The sequence below is a fragment of the Mus pahari genome, chromosome 2, assembly GCF_900095145.1.
Source record: "Mus pahari chromosome 2, PAHARI_EIJ_v1.1, whole genome shotgun sequence".
NCBI classification, from domain to species: domain Eukaryota; kingdom Metazoa; phylum Chordata; class Mammalia; order Rodentia; family Muridae; genus Mus; species Mus pahari.
The window spans coordinates 27,410,721-27,436,050 of record NC_034591.1 but is presented as its reverse complement, the minus strand read 5'-3'; the positions used below and the strand labels follow the sequence as shown (position 1 = coordinate 27,436,050).

At 42.2% G+C, this 25,330-nt stretch overlaps 1 protein-coding gene across 6 annotated transcripts in view; it reads right to left on the bottom strand.

Moving 5' to 3' along the window:
• Dync1i1 (dynein cytoplasmic 1 intermediate chain 1) overlaps window positions 1-24,666 on the bottom strand; it is a 302,449-nt gene extending 277,783 nt beyond the window's left edge. For 5 of the 6 annotated variants that reach the window (XM_021191724.1, XM_021191723.1, XM_021191726.1 and 2 more), the window contains exon 1: window positions 24,369-24,666. The gene's annotated coding sequence lies outside the window, so the exon portion shown is untranslated. The remainder of the gene's footprint in view (window positions 1-24,368) is intronic. The other variant, XM_029534597.1, reaches the window with a different exon arrangement.
• Window positions 24,667-25,330: the final 664 nt, after the last annotated feature.

Genomic DNA, 25,330 nt, shown 5'->3' with positions numbered 1-25,330 from the left:
GACAAAACGCAGAGCCTTAAGTTATCATTTCCTGCCTGAAAACAGTTGCTCTCCTCGTCTCTTCACTATCAGGTATTGGACTCTCCATCTGCCACAGGGTATGTGTAAGCAATCTGACACTTGACAGGCTTATTGCACCTGCCTGGCTTCCCATGAAGTACACAGCTCAGTCTACTCAGATAGGAAAACAGGAGAGGATACCAACCACAAACATTCACTCATCTTCATAGCTACATCTCACAATAAAACAATAGAAAGCAAACAGATATCTCAGCTAAGAGCGGGCTTTAAAAGGTTTACAAAGGATTTTTAATATTTTGGGAGTAGTTGTAGCCCTGAACAAGTATCTCATAGCCTTGTATATGTGGGGCAAGTACTCCATGGAGTTAAATCCCTAGAATGCTTTCCAAAACTGAGTGTGTGTATGCAGAAGTTTATACGGAGGCCAGAGGATAATCTCTGTGGTCGTTCCTTAAGTACTACCCACCTCTTTTCAGAAACTGGGTCTATCCACCAGCCTGGAATTCATCAAGTATGCTAGGCTGCTTAGCCAGGGAGCCCCAGGGATCTTTCTGTCTGTACCACTTGAGCTCTGGGATTGCATGCACATGTTACCATGCCTGGCCTTTGGTTGGTTGTGTCTTTCAGTGCAGATTCAGGTCCCCATGGCAAGTTCTTTATCAGCTGGGCTACCATTCTAGCTGACTTTCTAGATTTCTACACCCAACCAGTAGACTGAAAATCCTAAAGACCTTGATTTCAGGATCCAAACCTAGAGATAATTTACAAGAAAAATGCTCAAATATTTTGTTCAATGTACCTGCTTAATACCCTCCTCATAAAAATTGTCTTATAAAATATCATGTATCTTAACAGCTTTTGTTTATTTGGATCATATCTCTTAACATGAACCATGTTAAATACGAAAGCTAATAAAATAGAAATATGCTTAATAACTTTAGAACAATCAATGCAACTTTTTTTACTTTAAAAATGTTGTCTTCTAAGACAAAAATATTCAAAAGAGTGGAATGTTTTTACATTTTTCAGATATCTTAACTAGAAATCAGGTAGAGTCTCCTAGCTACTTCTGTGCAGTCTGCTGTGATGTGGTATTTTAGTTGAAGTATATGAAGAAAATCTGGCCTCCCATAGATATGCAGTCTGAGAAAGAAGAACTCAAGTAGCCTCTTCAGGTAATTGCAGGCTTTCTTTAATCCTGTGTCAAAAGTCAACATCTAGCACCGTTCCTTGAAGGTCAGGTGCAACACGCACATAGAGCACGCTGACCAATGAACATCGTGTGCACAGAACTTCTTTCTGTTACACTCAAGTCCACAGACTTAGCTTGCACTTTGAATGCACCTTTAGCAACGTGTGATTTTCTAATGTCATATAATTGTTATTTGGAGAAAATTCAATAAATGAAGAATATTGACTTTGCAAACTCTCCCTACTGTTGACATACTTCACTATGGAGTGTCCAAGAATCCAAACTGAAGACTGTTGTTACCAATGTCTTCTTAAAACATTCCAGGAACTGTAGAATTTTCAAGTTCATGGTTATGGCAAATCAAAGCTCCCCTCAAATGAATTTAATAGCTCAAATTTTATCATTAGCAAAACATTATTGACGGTCGCACTCTCCAAGAGACAAGCTCAGGAATGGACCTTTTAGAAAAATATCTCACCAAACCAGGACCTTGCACATGCCCTGTGTCTGCATTCCTTTGCCAGGCAAGAGCTTTACCACTGAGCACCTCCCCCCATCCCTGATAGGATTGCTTGGTCCTTCCCTGAGGTAGCCAAGTGAGAAAATTTTCATATTTAGTTGTATGAGAACTTTTCCTCACGGGCCAAATTTTCTCCGTCTACTGTTCTGTGTGCTATGTTCTAAGCGCACAAAATTTCCCAATATTTCTAAATCATTTTGGTTTGTTGAACTTTCGAATCCCCAAATTCATAGTCTGTCAGTTGCTGTTTCAAATAAAAAATTAGTATTTATGTGGGGAAAAGGCAATATTTTTAGCTCACAATTTAAACTATCACAACAAGCATTTTTCTTATGACAACCACTAAATGTTGATAGGCAACAGCTAACTTCTGTATTTTCTTTGTCACACAATGGTATTTACTCCAAAGAAGGAATGTTAAGGAATGTTCATAGTTGTGCTCATGAAGAATAGTCTTAAGCACACTTGGATTTCTTTTCAAGCTGTGATTACATTGCAATGGAGTTTGCTGCCATCACTAGTAGTGTAGTACCCCTGCCTTGAGCCATACTCAGGCATAGGCAATTAAACTCAAGGTTTCTTTTATCCTCACTGCGAAGATCACTACAATAAAAATTATCAGTGTTATTTCTCTTAGTGTTATTATGAAAATAGTTTTGATATGTAAGACATAATGTATGTGTTGGAGCCTGAAAAGATCTCCAAGCTGTACCCTTACTCAACCTGCTTCTAGTAATACGGAGTTGATTCTAAAGCTCGCAGAGACATTCACTTAATAAGAATGACACTCTGTAAGATATAACCCAAAAGAACAAGTTTGAGCTCTTTGTTTTAAGGAAACAAGTAAGTGAAAGACACACTAGGAAATCACGAAGCACAGAAATAAGTTTGGGTACAGGAATTGTACCACAGAAGACAGTTTAGAAGCACCAGGAAGACTTATGACCTTGGACACACAGAGTGCAGAATAGTAGAAAGGAAGGGTGAAGCATTGAGAGAAACTTCCAGTAGAACTGGAAAGATGTCTCACTTGCTACCAAGGCGAGAGGTAAGGAATATGAACCACGAAGCTTTTCCACAGGCTGAGGATGTAGCTCCTTGGTAGAGCTCTTGCCTACTTGAACAGGTCCTGGGATGCCATCCAAATACCTAAACAAAAACTTTTCTGTGCCCCACTTCCTGTCTTCCCTCAGCACATGCACACACACTTTAAGCCAAAGAAAAGCCTTCTTAAAGGTTTTTGGAATGGACACTATTTGGTCTACTTTCAATTCAATCTTTCTATTACTCTATAACACCTCCTCATGGCAGAATACGTGAATTGCAATGAAAGCCTTTGCCTGTGAAATTTGCAAGCACATCATCAAAATCAGTATTGGGTGGTTTTCAGGACTACATTAGTTTTATCTACCTAGGAAGAATCTGTTTTCTTCAACAGACAACAATTTCATCTCTACCTAGACATAGAATTTTGAACATCTATATTGTTTCTATATATCTTTCAACTCTATTCATGTAAGTTCCTAGCTAGGAACTGAGGCAATATTTCCAAAGTAAGTCTTTTCTTTGTTCATGATGCTTTCTGAGATGTGTTTATGACTGTCATGTCTGTGGACTATCATGAGTCCTTCTTTCTTTTGCTTCCTGATTCTGAGCAGCCAAATTGCCTGCTTAAGATGAAATTTGAGCATTGGAAATTGCAGTACATTAGACAGGAGAGACTCAAGCACTCAGTCCAGAGGCCCATTATACTAGAGAACAAAATCAATCCATAGGGGATCTGTCCTCATCCAGTTAACAGAGTTGGGATGAGAGCTCTTCAATCTTAAAGGAGCTGAAAGCCATTGTTATCTTTGCCAAAAAGTTGAAAAATATCAGTCTTATTTCTGACCCCTACAGTGCGTTCATTAACTTAGAGATTCAGCAGGACTCTCTTTGAAAAAAGGAATTGTACCTCAATTAAGAGATTCAGCTATGTAGGTCTTAGAGTATTTCCTCTCAGGAAATGCTCAGATGATATCAAGAGTCCTTAGAAAATGAGAATTTAAAGTACCATCTTTAAATGCCTACAAAAGCAGAGCAGAGATAGAACAGTTGGGACAACTATAGGGAAGTATTGTAGAATTGTATCTATTAAAATTAAGGCAGAAAAGGAATGAGAAAATGGAACCACAAGGGAGGGCATGGGATCCCTGTAGGGAATATCAAAAGGAAAGCCAGCAGGAAGAGAGATAAAGGGCTTACCCAGGAATCTTGGATCAAAACATCTGAAAAGGATGAAGCATCTACTTTGGTTAAGCATCAGGCCAGGTGACTAAACCAAGCAGTCTGGTACTTTAGATAAAAAGAAAGCGTACCTCTCTAGTTCTAGAGATGCTAAAGTTTGTAGATATGAATAGAAAGAAATTTCCAACCTAAATGCCCTCAAGAAACATATGAAAAGGGGCAGGCGGAGTCTCCATAAACCATGCTTAAAGCTTCATTTGGAACTGGCATGTTAGCTCCTCATCACCACACTGGGACTAGAGTAGGCATCCAAAACACAGGAGCTGTGTCAAGTAGGCAAGGTGGCTCTTGCTTATTGGCTTCTATGTGGTTTTCTTTTGTGATGCTGGCTGAGATTACTAGCCCAAAGCCTCCTAACCAGAGACAAGCACAAACTCTTACATATCCATGGCTTTCTGTGCATGCCTGACAAAACATCCTGGGATATCTGCTAGCCCTGAAAAAGACAACAGTGAATATCATGAGCTTTTCAGAGCTCTCTGACCCTCAGACCCCCAACCTCGGTTCTAGACAACTACCACAACACATGTGGACTTCCTTTTCCCATTACTTGGAATTTCCTTGAGCTCTTTTACTTCTAGCCAGGTGGTTATGGTTGTAAAGTCTTTTGTGAGGGGCTTCCTCTTTCAAGCAATCCTACCCAAGTATTTAATAAATCTTCTTACACAATGTATCCATGTCATATTTTCCTACATCCCTTGATCAGTCTCCAAATCCTTGCCCTTGCCATACCCCACAGGTATGTTTCAGCAGTCTGCCACATATATCTGTGTAAACTTTGCAGTCTTGCCATTCCTTATTCAGATCCATTCACATCACCCATTGATAATCTCCATCATTGCTCACCTGGTGGTCCCTATACTCTCTTAACCTTGCATTTCCTTCTTTGTTAACCTTGTTCCTCATTGTAAACCCTCCATAATGTATGTGTGATCTTTTGGTCACCCAAATCCGATAAATACTCATTACAACACATGTATAATATGCTCTCTTTCCCCCATCTCTTCGTCCATAGACTTCTACTTCCCAGTTCTTGTTATGATGTCACATACCAAGCCATTCCATGCCTGGATAACATGGTAAATTTCAAAAAAGAGTTTGCTCATTGCTCATTCTCTGATAATCCCCGTTCACCTTTTTGCATCTCAACTCAGGAAGACCTTCCGGAAGGCTTTTGTAAACCCACAAATGTGGGAGAGGAAAATTATCTTTTCCTTCTATTTTCAATTCACTCACTGAGGACCCTCTAACAAGCAACACATTAGCAATGCAATATTATAGTTTTATTTATATAAGTTTTACATGGCATAGGGGACTTCTGCTCGTCTATGAGGCTGAAGACATAAATAAATAGTTAAACTTGTGTTTTTAGTAGAGATTTGATGAAGAATATAGAATCCCAGTCAGGGCTGGTGGGATGGGTCAGTTGGTGAGTGAGCTTGCTGCCATGCTTGACAACCTGAGTTCCAGAACCACAGGCTGGAAGGGATTACCTGGCTCCCCTTCTTGCCACCCACAAACACAGTGGCATGCATACCCACTCACACATATAAACAAACAAGCAAATAAACAAGTGTATTTTTTTTAATGGTATAACCCAAGTGTAATTAATTAGACTCAGTGCTCAGGTTCTGCTCTGTATCCTTGGTGAGAAATAAGGACGTACCTTTCTTCTGTGTATAAGCAGGGACATGTCTCATATGAGGGTACCACTCTGGAGAAGAGCCCCTTCTCATGCAAGCTAGTTCTCAAATTTCACCAGTTTAGTGCTACGGTCTGTGAGATTGTATCCTGACCATGCCGTCAACATGGGCCAAGCCATCCCCACAGGTGTCCTTAGCATCCTGTGCAGGATGAAAGGCAGGCATGTGCTCCCATGATACTGACAGTCTCTTGGTGTGACATTTCCCCTTCAGTGACATCTGCCCATACAAGGGTCACAGCTAAGTGAGCAATGTACCTGTTGCCCCAGGCAGTCAGCTCAGTAAACAGTAAACATCTCTTGAGCTGCTGCTAAACAACCACTACATAGGAATGGGATGTTTTCTGTGCTTTTGTCGAAATGCCAGGAGTCTTCCAGTCACCATTTCCCGTGCTTTGTAAAGAACAAATTCAAAGACATTCCCTGGTTAGGTTAAAAAAAAAAAAAAAACAAAATGAAAGAATACAAAACAAAGCAAAACCAAAGCCATGTGATTTCCATGGTAAAGGAAACCCTTCCCATACCCACTGGCACAAATGTGCAATAAACACCCACTCCAATATCACATCGCCTATTAAACTATCTTTTATTAAATTACTACCACTATAAGTCCATTGATACAAATTTTTCTGCCTGCTTTACATTTTTAATCTCTATTTTCTGACTCCAAATGGGCTAGTTAATAAAACCCACTGAATTGATGATTAACAGCCTCTATTGTTTAATCGCAAGTAATAAATTCAGCAGTCTAGGATTTATTTCCCCAAATGACTTAGACTAAATCATCAAGCTGAAGGCTGGTCTTTCTTTTTGAAACTGTAAAAATAATCTGTGCTTTGTTGTACTTAGAGATGCTTTCTCTGAGTTGCTGAGATAATAAATTACTGTATCTAAAAATAAGTGGCTTTCAAGTAACCTGGAGCATCAGTCCTTAATGTAACTGTTAACAAGCAAATCTTTGTATCTGACTATCTTTAACTGTGACTAGGATTCACCAGCCTGATGTTCTTATACACAGGCCATATTTTTCTTTGACGTGAATTAGATTCTGATAGCATCAGCTGGTAGGCCTGTCTATCTTGGTCCTCTCTCCTAGTATAGAATGTTGGCAAGTCTATGAAATGACAGGGACCACCAAACCCTACACAACATAAAATAGAGAAACAGAGGTGCAACAAGACCATGTCGAGAATTTGTCCAAAGCAACCCACTTTGACATTAAGATACACTCTTCACAGAGCAGACTCTTACAGACTGCATTTTCTCTGCATTTTCTCCTACATTTTCTCTGCCCCCAACCCACTCTCGTGGTCATAGCATTTCATTGAGTTGTTCTCCTTCCTTTATTTTGTTTCTTGGTTGCAGTCACTTGCTTTATGTCAGCAGTTGTCCTCCCACAGTTTGCAATATGGGCGGAAGGAAACTACAACACAGAGCTAGCGAGAACTGTGCAAATCAGTGACATACTTGTCCCTAGAGAGAATGAACCAGAGCTTCACAGAGTAGGTGAATCAAACACATTACAAAAGAAATAAGACACAAGAGAGCCTAGGTGAGTGGTGCTTCCCAAGTAGAGCAGGATGTATGGACAAAGGGGTGGGGGTGGGGCTAGAGAGGGTGATGCATCTGAAGGATGAGAAATTTGTTATGGATGCAATATTAAGTACCAAAAATGGTGGGCCATATGAAGACAGGAATGAAATCCAAGGTTAGACCCCTGAGGTTGAATTAGTCACCACCACTCTAGTTTGCACAAAAAAGGCAAGGGAACCTGAAAGAGGGGGAGGTCTTTCAATACTACACCAAGGCAAGTGGTCACCCTACAGTGACAGATATGCTGTGCTGTGCTCCAAGAAGATCTGACATTCTTCTCTATAGATAGGAGAGAAACAAAAGAATTTCGCTATGTACAACAGTGGATAATTTACTTCTATCGCAAACTGTGTGCTGCACCATTCTTTAAAAAACAGGGGTTCCAGCTCACTGCAGAGTGTTGAAATCATGTTAGTGGGCAGCCATTCTGGTTATGAATAAATTAGAAGCAGTACAGCAGATGCTAAAGGAAAGTACTGTTTCATGGTGTATCGAACGGGCAACCACGTCCACATGATTTATTATTGTTTGTGGAGGTTAGAGGGAGAAATCATTATTATTTCTATAACTAATACACTTTAAATTCTAAATTTGTCTCTAGTTTTGTTCTGTCTCCATCAATTATTTTCTTGCTGTAATACTCCTGAGTCATGACATTTACACAAGATATGAGGGTGGGCAGAAATGGATGATGACCACTGACAAAGGAGACTGAACTAGTTCATCTTAGTAGCTACTATCTGGTGTTCACGATCTGGATAACACATGCAACATATACCCCACTCATAGGGCACTGAAAATCCCCCACAGAATTCCCAAATCAACCGCTTCTATTTATTTAAGTTGACCAGCAAGCAGGAAGGAAAAAACACAAGCTGAGTCCCTGAAAACTGATGCTTAACCTACATTTGTAACTATTCCAGGATCTCCAGAAAATTAGAGAAACCCCATACTGCTCTGCCAGACATGCAGGAGCAGAACAGGCTCTTGCAGATTATGTCAGCACAAATGCTGGGTGACACTCTAGGCTTTGTGTATTGGCCATGTGTCCAATCAGCCCAATCTTTATACTTTTTTATAGAAAGCAAATGGCTATCTGAAAAGCTTCTACAAATACCCCAGCCTGAGACCTGGCACAGAGTGCCGTATTTGAATGGCTAACTCCATGGTATGAGACAGCATTCAGAACAGATTTACCCGGTTCTTCAAAAGGAGTAATCCTGCCTGATACTACATGCATTTTTTTTTTTAATTCGAAAACTTTAATTTAGCTGCAGCCATTTTCAACCATCTGCTCTCTGAGTGAACATAGGCTTGTATATTCGATTTGAAAGAGAACAAGTTTTGGCAGAAAGAATTGTAAAGTGGTGGAGGAGTCTTATCACGTCAAGGAATGACAAAATATGCAAAATAGCAATTGAAAAGAGCTCTTCCATCTCCTTTTTCTCTAGCAGGCTTCCCTATTCCAGGTCACTCCTTGTCTTAATTAGATTCTTCCCAACCAATCACAGTGTTGCAAAGTATCAGAATAGATGTGACGTCATCTCCAGTTTTAGTAACAGGTAATGATATTAAGGAACTCTGGAAGAATTTGTAAGTCGTGCATGGTCACTTACTGTCGTTTCTCAAAACCGAACGCACAGGAGACCGGGTTTCTCCCAGCAAGTTGAAAGCTGGCATATTATGCTTGTGACATAATGTATAATGCAGACTTAAATTGGTTGTGTGCCTATTCATTGCCATGGTGCTAAAGGACTTAGGCTATATAAGAATAATCTAGAATTTCACAGCTGAAATCCATACCTTAGTAATGCCTGTGTGTATATTAATTGCTAGCTCAGATCACATCCATATCCATAGTTCCAATATGACACATCACCACATTTGATAATGTGGATGTTCAAGAAGCATTTCCTAGTCATATGTGAGTATGCACCCACATAGGTATACACACAGCTATTAACTTCAATTTCATCTGGGCAATCAGAACATACTTCTCCCCTCAAATTCACTTCCTGCTGTACAAGTGACTCTTTACACAAGGGTAGGGCTTGGCCAAGAGAAAAGTGGAGTGTCATGCCTGATGTAAGAGAAGAGAGAACTCCTTGAGTGTTTGACGTAAGTACCTCAAGCAATGCAAGAAGAGTCACATTGCTTTATAAAGAAATTATTGTAAGTTAAAATTTTGAGTTATTTTATTTTTACTTTTTTAAATTTTATAAACTTTATTATAAAGGAAACATCCTTGAAAATAGAGACACCACACACAAAAATGAACTAGGCTCAAAGTCTTGATAACTTCTATGCAGTTCTACGCATTCCAAATACAAGCTGAGGAAATCTGCCATTACATTTTATACCTTCAAAATCAAGTATATTTTACGTACTTATTTAGTGCCCAAACCAAAAGTTCCATAGAGAATCAGAGCTTGGAAGGCAATCATCTTTATTTATCCTTTCATAGCTTATTCACCTGCATTCAATCCTCCATATCCCTTTACAGTTAGTCTGTCTTCTTCTCTTTTCTTCCTATCATACTATAACCACATATGCAAAGTATATATCCATATAACACACACATATTATTGTCTAGATTCTACATATAATAGAGAAACATGTGGTTTAAAAATAAAAATTTTAACCAACTCTTAAATACCTTCAAATCAACTTTTCTTTTGGCAAAGACTTAATAGCTCACATGGTTACAGCCATATTGCTAAATCTGTCTTCATGTTATGTTACGTTAATTTATGTCTTTATGTTAATTAATAGAATGACAACTTACTAAGGACCTATCAATGAAAAGTGTTGTTCTGCGTATACGGTGAGACTTTACACAGACGATCAAAATAGAGCCTGTCTCAAAAACTTGTAATACAGTTGGGTTAGAAAACTCTGGCAACCCGGCATCGGGAAATGTGGTAATTGCAGGAGATGGCATGGCACACTACAGACAGCATGCTGTAACTGGAACACGGAGTGGGCTCTGTGAAGGGAGAGTGGCAGCAGCCAGACACTGACATGTGCTTAGTGTGGGACCAGAGAAACTGGATGGAGAACAGTAGGAGCCAGGCACAGAAGCGGGGCCGGGTCTTTGGGGAAGCATGGATCAATGAGACCTACAGCATATGGTTGAATGGCTCTGGGGGGCTAGAGAGTCAATGAGCAATAAGTTATCCTCTCAGGCTATAAGTGACCCAGGGGCAATTATTTTTGCTTTCTGGTCCTGTTGCAATGAAGAAGAAAAAAACATGCCTTTAAAAAAAAATCCCACAAATTTAATAACCTTTAAAAATTTGAGCATTTACACATTAAGTCAATGCTATCGAATTCAGTGTGTTAACCAATGCCAACAACTCAAATTAACACTTTCTTACACATCACACCTTTGCTTTATAGCAGGAAAATGTGAGAAATTAAGCTTCAAACTGGATACCCTGGCATGTCTAATATGCATTCTTTGCATAATATAAGCATTCGGGGTGTGAACTCTATCTCCCACCTCATCTGATGGTTTTGTGTTTCTCAAACTAGAAACAGTATAGTTGGGAGTAGGTATTGGGGGCTTATGCCTTAGAGACAATATAGTTGTTTGGTATCTGCATTTTTGTTTTGTGGTTTTTATTATTTGTTTTGTTTTGTTTTGTTTTAATTTTCTGTGTAGCCGTGGCTGCCCTGAAGGATAGCCTGTAGACTAGGCTGGCCTCAATCTCAGAGATCTGCCTGCTTCTGTTTTCCTGTACAGGGATTTAAGGTATGTGACACCACTGCCTGGCTCTTTTTTTTTTTTTTTTTTTTTTTAAGATTTGTTTGTGTTACTTTAAAAATTACAAATGTATATGTAGGAGGTATAAGCATTTGATTTTGAGTGCCCGTGGAGACTAGAGGTATCAGATCCCTTGGGACTGGAGTTATATGCGGTTGTGAGCCACTCAATATGGGTGCTGGGAAATGAACTTGGGTTCTTTGAAAGAGCAGCAAGTGTTCTTATCCACTTATCCACCTCTCGAGCCCCTTTAATTTTCAGTGTAGCTTAAAGAGAACTGAGATCCTTAACCTCATGAGTACGGGTTACAGGCATGTGGCACTACATCTCGGTTTCTGTTTGGATTAATGACTGCTACAAGCTGTCATTACGAGCTTTTCTCAACTACACCTGATACTTTGATGCCATTCTCACGACTAATAGGAACTTATTGAACGCTTATCAAAGAAACAGATGAGAGAAAGAATGAGTGGATAAATATTGCAATCTGAACAATTATAAGGGAAAGGAAGTCAACACAGACCACTGCATTTAGTGCTTCAATTTGACACCAGGCCCTGTGTTTGGGTTGGCTCCAAGTTCACAGCAGGACCTGACCAGAGCAGGGTGACTAGGATATAGAACTATAGATTCTTAAGTTTGGAGAAAAGTCATGTATCAGTTACCAAAGAGTAGTGTGACCTCTCATCCATAAGTTCTCACTGAAGAGGACACCTGAAACACTCTAGAATTAGAGACTCCCTCCTCAGAGGCAGCCCAGTCCACCTCTTAAATAAGTTGAGACAAGGGATCTCCATGTTATCAATTCTGGGTTACAATTGATAAGCATCCTCAAACCTGTTTGCCAAGACAAACTCCTTAGATGTAGCCACTTGCTAGTGTGCAGCCCACAAACTGAGTGTCATTCCCTTCCAACTCCTCCCATATTGCATTGAAGAATTGGCCTGAAGTTGGTGGCAATGACATATACCTATAATCCTGCCCCTGAGAAGATAGCAAGAGGATCAGAAATCCAAAGGCAACTGGAGCAACGTGAAATCTTGTGTCAAAAACAAATCAGAAAAACAAGACAAGAAAATAACCTCTCCTCCAGCAATAGGCAAAGAGACACCTTCTTGGTAGTGTTGTTCACCTATCCGTCAGGGGCAGAACAGGTGACGATCCTTGGTTTATCCTATCTTGATGCCTGACTTGCTGACCAAGCTGTTTTATGCCTAATACACATAAAACCCAAATCCAGGCGGGAAGTGGAAGATGGACAGAGACCTGCGTTCAGCCCTGCCACATTGTGTGGGTGGGGAAAGATGCCCACAGGACTATCCTCCATCCCGCAGCACAGGAAGACCATAGACACACAGAGCCCTGTCTGCCACCATGCAGTACTGCAGGGGAAGAAGAAGACAGATAGGGACCTGCAGACCAGTATGTCACCCACCCACAGACACACAGAGCCCCGCCTACCACCATGCAGTGCTGCAGGGGAATGGGGAAGACAGACAGAGACTTACAGATCACTATGTCACCCACAGACCTGCACTCTGGACCACAGCAGGCTCTCAGTTGTCAACTGTTGCCTGTGCTGCTGATTATTTTAGAAGTTCACACTATAAGCACATGGACTTTCCAACTCTCTGGAACCCACAAAAGCAGAATGTCTCCATAATTTAACAATGAATTTGTATCTTGTTTTATTTTAATTCAACACAATCTCAATAGACCTGAGTAACTAGGCTAGAATGGATGTCATATTGACACTCTTGTGATCACTGAACTATGAACACCTTACAAGCCCAAGAGTGTTGAGTGAATGTCTCATCATTCTAGCATATCAACCTTGAGCCAGGTGCTTCTTGGGTACAGATACAACATAGACTTTACAAGATGATTGTGCATCAGAAGGACTAGGATTCAGGCTAGGGATGTAGCTCAGTTGATAGAGTGATTGTCTAACATGTCCAGCATGATATCAAATTGGGTGTGGTGATGAACTTAAGAGGTAGAGGCAGGAGGTTCTGAAGTTCATGGTCATCCCCATCTACATTTCAAACTGGAGGCCAGCTAGGGATACATAAGCCCCTCCATCCAAAAAATCTAATGTCAAGAATTACTAAGCCCATGTTAGTTGAGGCCCTAATTTCCAATGTGTCAATTCCTTCATCTCTGGAAGTTAGTGTTTGTGTTGAACATACTAAAAAAAATAACAAAGTGAAAAATTAACCACTTAAGGATTGGAAACTTAACTGAGATTTATTTATTTTAAGTCTTAGCATGGCACCAGGAAATTTATACTCTTGACATTAATTCCACTTTATAAATGAAGAAAACAAGGTACAGGAAGACAGAATTACTTGTCCAGGTTGAATGAAGAGTAAGCAGTCGGCGTGGATTTGAATCTGAGCTCCTAGTCCTGCAAATCCGTTCCCACTGAATCATAAGTACGCTATGTTTTCTTTCTCACATCAAATCTAAGAACAAAAGAGGTGAATGAAGATTAGAATATCAGTAGAAGCCGGGCGTGGTGGCGCATGCCTTTAATCCCAGCGCTTGGGAGGCAGAGGCAGGTGGATTTCTGAGTTCGAGGCCAGCCTGGTCTACAAAGCGAGTTCCAGGACAGCCAGGGCTATACAGAGAAACCCTGTCTCGAAAAAACCAAAAAAAAAAAAAAAAAAAAAAACCACAATATCAGTAGAAATGGTTTTGCTACATTAAAAACTGAAGTCTGTTTGGCTGGCAAATTCAAAAGGAGGGAATGTCCGGAGGATGGAGTATTAATCTTTGCTGAGACAGTCTAAGTCCTAAGTTGACCAAAATTGAAAAACTGCTAAAGAAAGAAAGCTAATTTTAATATTACATAGATGTTATTAACTATCAACAAAAAATACAGATATGTAAGCTCATTCTTCTGAGAACCTACTTTCATCATGATGCTTCTAACAATTTCTATGTATTAAATATTCTAAAACAAACCCAGGCACTTTTCAGGTGCTACTGGAGTGGGACGATAGCATTAGAGCAGATGTCTAGGAAGAGGTTATCATGAGCATAGGACGTTCCCATGCAAACCTTCTTCCCTTTCGGTGTCTTTTTTGTTGTCAATCACAAAAGGTTCTGCCCCATTGCCAGAAGACATCATTCAAGGAGCCACTGACATAAGGTGAGGCAGTGTGATTGGCTTTTGCCAATGAAATACAAGCCAGAAAAGGTGGCCATGAGTCATCTCACAAAAGCGATGCCTATTCGTATGCAGTGTTGTGGCAGTGAAGGCAGGGCAGTTCAAGACAGAGCCTCGACATTTAGGGTTTATAGTACATATGATGTGAAAGACTCTTGCTGACTCACACAGTACACAGGAAGCATGTGCAAGGAAAGTCTTCTGTTGTTGCTTTGTTGGAGAATGGGAATTGTTTCCTATTGTATTATCTTACAGCCTGACCTTATCAGTGTACCCTATGGCCCTACTTCATCCCAGTAAGGCAAGATTCTGGTTAGTCTCATTTCCATGAGCAAGTTTTGGAAATTGCTAGGGATACATATTCCCTGCCCTGGTTATATAATGTCCTGTGAAGAGGGTATAAATGTAAGACAGCACCATGTCCATATTACCAGGTCCAAAGGAAATTCCAATTCCCCAAACTCTAAAAAGTAGTCCAAATATACAGAAATGAGCTCTACCTGGGCTGTAAGAGGATTTCTGGTGGTTAGATAAAAGCCAGCCTTTCTCAGAAACTTGTGAAACTGGTTCCCATCTCCAAAGGAGGCATTTCACTCATGAGAAGGGACATATGGCTACCTGTGGCATCAGTAATGGAACCCCAAGCTGGCCTCCAGACTTTCTCAGTATCGCAAGTATCTGTCACAGCTTTCAAAGTCCGTGCTAGCTAGCATCCTGCCTGTCCCACCTCTTCCTCTACCTCATCCCTCTCTGGCTCCCAGCCCTCTCTCTCTGCAACGGCTCATTCTCCATGTGACCCCATTATTCTCAATGTGTTTATTCTCCCTCCCTCTCTATGTTCTGATCCTGTTTTTTGCACTATGGTTTTTCTGTTCTTTATCTTCTGATATTCTCCCTCTCTTACAGATACCCCTGGCCATATCCAGTTTGGTGGCCATGTGCAGTCTATTTTTTTCTGTCTTTGCTCTGAACGCTTCCAGAAGCCTCTGACTGTTCTCTCTCCCGTATCTACGATAGAAACTTCCCCCTTAACCATACCATGGAGCTGTCATGCCAGTTTATACTGACATTTCAGTTTATGAAACACATAGTCACTGGTCTAAAGCAGCTTTCATTTTTTTTTGTTTGTCTTCAAAAAGCTGAGAAAACACTACATATGCTATTCACATTTACTGCCCAGTGTAGCAGAAAGGAATCATGAGGTTGACCAGATGTCCTCACTAACCTCATCCATCATTAAACTATAGTTTTGCTAACATTCTTGAAGTCCATTGCCCAGCCCTCACAGAATGTAGCAAAGAAAGGACACACTGGAACAGAGTATTTCTTCCTCCTCTGCAAATGCTTGTCTCCCATTTTCAACCAGAATCTCTAATTTGTTGGCCCTTATGGATAGCTATGCATATGTATTTTTGAAAATTTAAGGGAACTGAGTACGGTTCCCTTTATATTGGAATGATGCGAGATGTGGGATTTCATCCTTGTTTGAGGTGCTGATGGCTTTTCAGCAGGATTTGAGAAATATTTAAAAGCTTGAAAGAAAGAGCACAGAAGCACTTAAGGCCAAATCCTCCCCCTGTGCTGTCCCTGGGAGGTCTACGTTTCCACTAGCGGATCTATCATGACATTTTAACTGAGGTGAATAGATTCCTGCCTTCCTCTGGGCTGAGGCATTCAAACAGGGAGGATTCTCTTTCCCAGTGGGAGTAACCTATACCTTTCCAAGAGGGAACAAAGTCACACTTAATAAAGGAAGCAAGCAGAGAAAGGTCTGGCCATTCTTCCTCCACAAAATACACAGCATTTCCCACAACCCCTTACTATTTTGATACAAGTAGGGTGGACCATGTAACAGGAGAGACAGGCCATCTAAAAAGAGGACACTGTCTAAACACACATTTCCCCTGGGCCTCTTTCCCCTTTGGTGACCAAATCCCACCAACTGCAGACATCCACAATTCCTTTCTGAGACTAGGCTCTCGGGTCCTCTGTACTCACATTTCTAACATTCAGCAGCTTGACAAATAGTTAAACGTTTCCACAGGTTGAGCTATATAGAACCTTAACCGCATTCTAAAGGAGAAACCATGCTCCAATTCAATTAGCGAAACCCTCATCTTGTCCAACAAAGAAATGGGCACATTTTCAGACCTAAGCTAAGCAGACACTCTAGCTTGCATTTTGCAAAGGAAATTGCTTGTAGACAAAGGAGAGGAAATGTTCTGTTGTTATTTATCCTCTGGCACCATTTCAAATATCGTTATGGCCTCACATGGGGCATTGTAATGAAATGTAAACCCAGTAATGACTTTTCTTCATCACATTCGCCGTGAAGCACAGCACTGAGTTGCTCAGTAAAGAGCGTCTGATAAAAAGCCAAATCAAAGGAACTAGTCTAAGAGGAACTTCATGGTAAAGCCCTGACTGCATAAGTATAAAGAACTTGACTTCAGACCCCTGGCAACTACCTAAAAAGACCATCATGGTGACCCAAGTCTATAACCCAGTGCTGGGAAGATGGAGACAGGAAGGTCTCTGGAGCTCTCTGGCCAGCCAGTCTAAGTGACTGGGTAAACCCAAATTCAATGACATCCCCGACTCCAAAAAGAGAGGCACTAAGAGACTAAGAAAGATGTCCAGTAACATTGAACTTCAGCTTCCACACGTGTGTGCCTACGCCCAAGCCTACGTGTACACCTAGCACATTACATGTACATCGTGCCAACATGTGTTCACTGTGTCTCTGTGTGCCTGTCTCACTGCATCTCCGTCTCTGTCTGTCTCAAAGGAATTAGCTTAAGGGAGTCACGGAAGAAACATATGCCCAAACCACCCCGCCTGCTGTTTCCTTAGCAGAAATCTCCCCAGACTCCCCATGCCACAGCGGAGATGCACCATATGATTGTGCTTGAAGAAGGCAAAGCTTCCAAAATCCTAGGCATTGCCAAGTCCAAACGCACACTGGGACCACACTGATAATGGGTGCTACATTTTAGGCAGTGAATTTATTTTAACTAAACATATTAAAATGGCCTAAAGCAGGGAGGAATCTAATCTTTTAAGAAAATTAAGTGGGATTTATTCTGTTTTCTCTTTCAGATCAACTAAAGCCTGATGTGGGTTTTCTTTATGTCAGAGGCTCTACTGGGAAAGAGGAGGATGTATCGGAGAACTGGGAGTCTGCAAAGGAAGCAGGCAGATGCATAAATAAGGGTAAGCCCAAATAACATTTTTCATGAAGAGTTTATCATTGGTTATCAGAGGGCAAGGTCATACCCAACCTAAAGATGAGAAGGGTAAGAAAATGTGCAGCTGTTTGACAAAAGGAAGCATCCTCCATAGATGGGCTGTGTACCATCCTCTGGGTCTTGTGTATTCATTGTCAATAATCCTTACATTAACTCTGGGCTAGGCAGTCATTCCCATAGACAGTGAACAAACTGGTGTTCACATAGGCAGGAGGCAGGTTGTCTCACACCTTCCTGCAACTTTATGTTCCCTTTTAGATGTCATGTTCCAGCTATCTTGTCAAAGGCCAAGGAGATGGGCTAAAATTGCATAGAAATTTTTAATGAGAAAATTGTAGAATTTTAAGAAGGATTTAACTTTGGCCTCACTGAAAGTTGAGGCCAGATAACTCTTTGCTGTGGGGTCTCAAGTGCCTACCAGCTGCCTGTATGTCTCCCCACTTGCTGCTAGCTTCAGTCCCTTTGCCCAAAAGTGATATTGTCCAGACATGGCCCAATGTTTTCAGAATCACAGAGAAACGATCTTAGCTGAGCCAGCAATCTGAAAACACATAAAATGGCTTTTTTTTTTTTTAATTTACTGAAAAATCTTTAAACAGTAGAAGGAGCTGTCCACACAGCCACCTCTTTCTGCGAGGTGGAAATGGTCCATTCACTCTCTGCAGACTTCCTGCCCTCCACTCCTCTAACATAGCTACAAAGGACAAGGCGCCTGGAGTCAGTGACTGCACTATAGCCATGGAGCACCTGACTACACAGAGGCTGAACAAAAGGAGCTAGAGAAGGGAAGTGCTAAGGACACCAATCTTAGACCTGCAAATTCTGTGTGTTTCCTCCTCTAAAGCTGGTTTGCTGGAGAAAGTGCTTCAGTAGGGACTCCATTCCCCTCTCCACTTACAAAGGCATTTCTTCCATACTACTGGAGAAAATAAGAAACGCAAGAATGAAGGAAGGAAGAAAAGGAGAAAGGGAGGGGAGGAGGCAGGTGAGGAGGAGGGAAGGAGGAGGGAAGGGGGAGGACAGATGGTGGGAGAGGGAGGAAGAGGGCAAACAGGGAAAAAGGAAGGAGGAAGGGAGGTTATGAGGAAAAGAGGTCCAAATTTTAGTGAGTTTTGGCCCCAAGCTAGAAAAATATCTCTTTGCTAAAGAGATCTTCAGCATACTTATTATATTTAAATTTTAATTGAATTAATGCAGGATGTCATTATTTTATCTTAAATTGTCAGCCTATCATATTCTGAAAATCACATTCAATATAACTTAATCACTTTCTTTCGCTTGTGTGAGTGTGTGTGGTTTGTCTGTATGGCGTGCAGGCAGATGGCTGGCATGTGTGTTCACAGGTGCACACACCCAAGCACACACGGAAGTCAGAGGAGGACATCTGCTGCCCTGCTCTATTAATCTCTTCTCTATTCCCTTGAAACAAGGTCTCTCACTGAACTTGTAACTGGGTTAGCAGCCAGCACTTCCCAAGAATCCACTTGTCTCCAGCCCCTAGAGTGCTGGGGTTATAAGAACATGAAGCTACATCCAGCTTTTTATGTGTGTTCTGGGAACGTTGAACTCAGATGTTCAAGACTGTACTGCAAGCATTCTCACCCACTGAGCTATCTCCCCTTGGGTAATTATTAAAATCCATTATGAAAAACATTAGATGCAAAAAGAACCCAAAAACTTTCTTTGGACTGGGTAGTGGTGGCAGTCAAGAGGCCGGTGGATCTTGTGAGCTCAAGGCCAGACTGATCTACAGAGAGAGTTCCAGGACAGCCAGGGCTACACAGAAAAACCCCGTCTCAAAACAAACAAACAAAAATATTCTTTAGGAATCGTTGTGTTGAATCATAATGAAGTTCACTGATACCTGTGGCCATCTCAGCTGTTGGCTAAGGACACAGTCACACCTTAAAGTATCTCAGATCCGCTTCTTTTATTGCAAAGAATTCCTTATCCCTAGTGGAAATGCTTTATTCATTGGCCATACTGATAGCACTAGCTATTCTATGCCATAAACTGAAACAATGGGGCCTGCTATGAAAGTAGTGCAGAAAACAGCAGAATGGAAAGATGCCAAGCCTGAGGCAGAATCTCACACGCGAGAGAGAGCATCCTGCCTTCCATCTCTCCGTTTCTGCAGTATAACTTCAGGATTGCTGTGAACCGCCAGCAGAGCCTGCCTGAGGATGCATGGGGAGTTCAAGGCCTCCCAGGATTTAGTACAGAGCCAGTGTTCCATATCACAGCATTGTTACTGTCGCAGAAAAGTCCTAGAAGAAGGGAAAGCCTGGGAGGAAATCCATCTTTGCAATAGCCTTGAGCTGCTGCTGCTCTGGGCAGACAGGAGTGAGGCTTCATCTTCAGTCGATGAAGAAAGGTCACAATGAGAAATGCGTAAGTTCTGTGCTCTTTCTGCTAAGATGGCCCAGCCTTTCCCTATCAGCATCTGAGCAAGGTCTGGAAGGATGCCGAGCACTGCCTTAATAAACAAAAAGCTACATTAAAGGGCACTTTTGGCAACCCACGTGGATGGAGAGACAATGAGATGTGGCAGGAAGAGAATGAATGGACTTGGGAGTTAGGCTGATCTGTATTTGAAATCTAGCACGTCCTGAGCTGGCCTCACGTGGCCTGGGACAAACGGCTGGATTTTCTAAGCATCCCCTTGTTTGTGTAAGAAGATAAGAGCATCTACCTTATGGGATGTTGGGGTGATTTGATGAACTACTGTGTCAGTAAACTATGCTCCAGGTAAGTGCCAGAGAGTGGACCAATGTTCCAGCCAAGGCCACTGCTGGAGGCTTCACATGAACGCAAACTGAACTCGTGTAGATACTCCTGACGCCTGCACTGTAGGTGAAATGCTGGATATATGACTGATAAGAACATCTTTTTTTCTTGGCTATCCCTGGCACCGTACCTTTGACTTGATACATTTCAGCAGTAACTTCTATGCCCCCGCCAACCCCTGCCCCAGCTCCTTAAGAACCAGTGGTTCTTAATCTCATATTATTTAAAAGTATCTTAAATTTCCCTTAAAATGTCTATGCAGAGATGGGTTAAATATTCATCAATGTTACTAGATTCAATGCCTACCCTAAAACTTCCTGGTGCTTTCTCTTCGGTGTCTACGGACATAAAGGGGTCAACTCCAGTAATATCATCATCATCATCATCATCATCATCATCATCATCATCATCATCATCATCATCATCGAGACTATGTACCTAGCCATTCTCAAGTCAGCCTTCTTACACAGCAAAGCAAAGAAAGCTATCCCGGGATGTATGGGGGAGGGGCCGAGTAACCTGAGGAATACTCAAAATATCAATCTGTTCATTGCTCCAGGAAAATACCCAAACAAGCACATTTTCTAGGTGATATAGAGACTACATGTTTTTAATAAAAAGAACTTGCGGTCAAGGGAGCAGCAATTTACACAGCTTTGAAATCTTCTATTGGGGGGTGGTATTCAATGCTTTATTCCAAAGGGTAAATAAATCGAGTTTTGAGTTTATGATGTCATGATGTCATCCACAGCTACCACTTGGGTGAGGAAAAATATGGCTACACTTGCAGCTTCAAGGATAATCTAGGAGAACATGTCAGGCAAGTTTCTATGGTGAAAGTCGACCCTGCCCGTTCCAACAAGCTGTGCTAGGCCACTCATCCTTCCTTGACAGTGATTAAAAAGATAAGTAATAGCGGAAAGCACAGAAAGGAGATATCCTCAGCATCACCAACTTGGGAAGAAACACAAACAAAGGGATCCAGTGGCCTCCCAAGTTTCTCTTTAAGGTACTAACTGGTTGTGTTGAGTTCGTAGCAAGAGCTTTGTGTAACTGAGCAGTGGTCCTACAGACCCACTACCAGGCTCCAGGTCCTTTTCTAAGATGGTTTTCCAAATGTCAAAGCTGTGTGAAGTATCTTCCTAGGAGACAATTTCGCCTCTGATTGACTCCAGGATTTCGGCCTTTCTCTTCCTCCTATATAAGGGTTTTATTAGGGGGTGGGGGCAGCTTTTAAATAGTTGACATGCATTGTTTCAATAGTGTGATAGCTCAAGTGTCTCTCTTTAAGAGTCATCTACTGCTGGAACAGTTACAGTCCACTCTTTGTTATTCTTATCACAGGACAGTAACCAAAATGAATGAGCTCTGGATAGAGCGGCCTGACCTGGTTAGACTCCTACCTCTACCATTTATTAACTATGATATACTTGTATCGCTTAACTCTGCTTCGTGGTCAAGTGGTCTCTACCTTGTAAAACCAAATTAAGGACAACAGCAGCAGCAGCAGCAGCAGCAGCAGCAACAACAACAACAACAACAGAATCTACTACCCAGTGTCTGAAATTAAAACAATCAGAATTGCTTCATACTCTGGAAGTGTGGTTACAAGGGGAGGCCTGGCCTTCTACATCAAAGACCCTAGCCAGTTAACTTGAGTAAACGTTAGGAGTTACTTCACATCACTATGACCTAATTCTTTAAAGGGATTATTAGCAATGCCTGTGTATCATAAGTTTTCCTATGAGATTATTATGTTTTTTTAATTCTAGTGAGAGGATATTTAAAATGGGATTCAGGAAAAAGTGTTCAGCACATTGTAGCCACTGCTCCTATATCAGCTTTGGCTATATTTAGTGAACACAGTGTGAGGGGGATAAAGCAGAAAGAGAAGATATTTAGCTTTCCATGGATGTCTTTGATCCCTTCATTCGATGCCCGTTTAAGTCACAAAAAGAAACGGAAAGACGACTAGTCCACAAGGATAAAGGATAACGCCTGTGCTGTGACCAGCCTGTGACTAAGAGCTCAACAGTCATTCTGCACCATTGGCCTCCATAGCTGTCTGAACGTGCACAGTGCGTGGATTTCCTATGAACGTCTTGATCAACACTGGACTCAAGGGGAAAGGTTCAGTACACGTAGATGAGAGGACTGATATTTTTAGGAAAGACAAGTACTAGGGGACATTTCACAGTACCTCCTCTTAAACAGACAGTCTGCCAGCAGAAAGGCCTTTCTACCGTCTCAGAAACTTGCCAGAGACGAAGCACAACAGATGAACAGTTAAGTGACTCTGCCCTATTCAATTTGTGGATTGAGTTTCTTCTCTCCTCTGCTATAATATCAACCATGATTCTCCATAAAGATACAAGTAAGCTTCTAATGGACAACCAACCCGTGGCATATATTCAATAGAAAAGGGGATCAGATCAGGCACTGGGCAGAAGCCACGAACCAGCCCTCTCTGCCTCAGGAAGCCAGTGAGCAAAAGGCTTCAGCATGCCAGAGGTCTGGGCAGGTGCACCGATGACAGAACTCCGGAACGAGACAGACATGCACAAAATGTTCTGGGAGGAAAAGAGTGCCCACCCCTGGGCAGGCTGGGAAGGGGTGCATTCCACATTCCAGTATTGTGATGGGTGGTTTTTTAAGAGATCATCTCCTAGCCACCGGCTCCCTGGATCTGAAGGCCTAGAGAGCTGGGTCTGGAGAAGAGAGCACAGCCTTAGTGCTAGGACTGCCAGATTTTGTTCCACTAAGAAGCATGGTCAGAAGAACAGAGTTAAATCTGTTTCCCTAGACTGAACAACAACAATAACAACAACAACAACAACAACAAAACCAGAGGAAGTATTACAGACATTCTCAAGAAGACACTGGAAGAAGGGCGGCAGGGAATGCAAGATACAGTTTGCACAGGATGTTCCCATTTCAAAGATACCAATACTCTAATACTGATCAACACATTTCCCCCAATAACTTCCACAATGGCACAAAAGTATTCAGGGGGATGGTTAGTTATATCTATGCTATTATCCAAGGCTATCTTGGACTCTCGATGTCATGCTACACTGTCAGCTAAGCTTCCTGCTAGTCTGCAATGTCTGGAAGCAATTCCTTCACAACTTCAAACTGCATCAAGTCTGTAATGCTCATTCCAAACACAACTCCAGCAAGAAAATGGCTGGCTACTTATTCCTGCCTTAGGTGTGGTTACAAACCAGGAAAGCCGGTATATTTATTCGATTTTTTTTTTTTTTTTGCCTTACCATGAGCCTCTGGTTTCCTAAGTGATACTCTCTCCTGGTCCTCAGCCCCCAGTTTACTGAGGTAAAAGTCATGAGACTCCCGGCACACTCCGTTCCTCACCAGCTCTGCTAGGATCCGTGCTCTGTTGAGGATTCAGAGCTTTACATGGCCAGAGCAATTCCGGGTGGGAGTGGGGGAAGGAAAACCGCGGAGGTGTTTACCAAAACACATCCCCAGCCACACTTTTTTTTTTTTTTTTTTTTATTCCAGCAGAGAAAGAAACTGGTATCTTGCATGAGTGTTTAATTAAAGCTCCGTTGGAAGTGCATTGACCCCCTCCGACTTGGCGGGTAGCAACAGCATCCTAGAGCTTTGCAGACAGCTCAGAAATGTAATCAGACAGCATCCTTTCCCTCACTCTGCAGGTCTCCCTTTCTAGGGGCCATGAGCTGGTAGCCCACTGTGGACAGCACAGCTGCTGGCCTTTTGCTCCCGGGGAGAAAAAAAAAACAAAACCCAAGGTGAGGAAGCTTGCCATGCCCCTCCCAGTGTACAAGGTGGGCTACAAGGTGATGACACCCTTGACCATTCCTCCTCTGCCTGTACCTCTCTGCTCCTGGGGAGCTCTAGCCAGGGCTGCCGCTGGAGGGCTCCAGCTTGGGGCACTACAGTATGCAGGAGCACGGGGAAAAGGGCCCAGGCTGTGTGCCCAGCGGTGGCTGCAGCAGTCACTGCGACTGTGCGGCTTCCCGGTGTCCTGCGGATGTCGCCTGGGGCTCGGGGCTTAGAGGTGGCTGCATATAGACATGACCTCCCACCCATGGGTTACCTGGATGCTGTCCGCGGAGGCTCACAGGGGGTCGTGGAGGAGGCGCGGGAGGACGGAGAGCAGCGGGCCCGCGCCAGCAGGATGTGCTGTCTCACGCTGCGCGGCTAGGCTAGCGCTCCTCCCGGAGCAATCACTTCCTCTCTCCTGAGCCTGACACTGACAGCTCCCAACACCCGGGCTGCGGGGCTCGCCCCGCCCACGGCCCACGCCCTCCACGCCCGCGCCTCCCGCGGGAGGGCCTCCGCACAGCGCAGCACCGCCTCGGGCCAGCCTGGCAGGGAGGAGGGAGCCCAGGGACAGTCAGTCCTGGGCAGCAGGCAGCACACACCTAAGTTACTGCCAAGGAGAGCTGTGAGTCTGCCAAGCTCCTGATGATTTCCTCCATAAGCAACTTTCACTCCCAGACAGAGAAACTTTAAGTCTTTAAAAAAGAAATAGACAAGCTTAGATCTATCCGTGCTTACAGGTACGGTTGAACATAGGTTTTCCCAGACATATACAAATACACATGCACAGTTAAACGTAAAACCTATACATTATACCTCTATCTATCTATCTATCTATCTATCTATCTATCTACCTACCTACATGCACACACACATATGTGTGTAAATCATATATACATAAATACATACCAATACATACACACATGTAGAATACAGGAATAGATATACATAGGTACACCTGTGTATGTATATATGCTATATACTATGTGTGTGTAAATCATATATACATATATTGATAACATACAGACATGTACACACACAGGAATAGATATACATAGGTACACCTATGTATGTACATGTTATCTACAGTGTGTGTGTGTGTGTGTGTGTGTGTGTGTGTGTGTGTGTGTGAGTGAGTGTAGCTTGCTTCTGCTTTTCTGATGTCCTGGCTTTAGAATCAAAACAAAACAAAACACCTGAGTTACAGTTTTGGACTTCCCCGAAGCTTACCATACT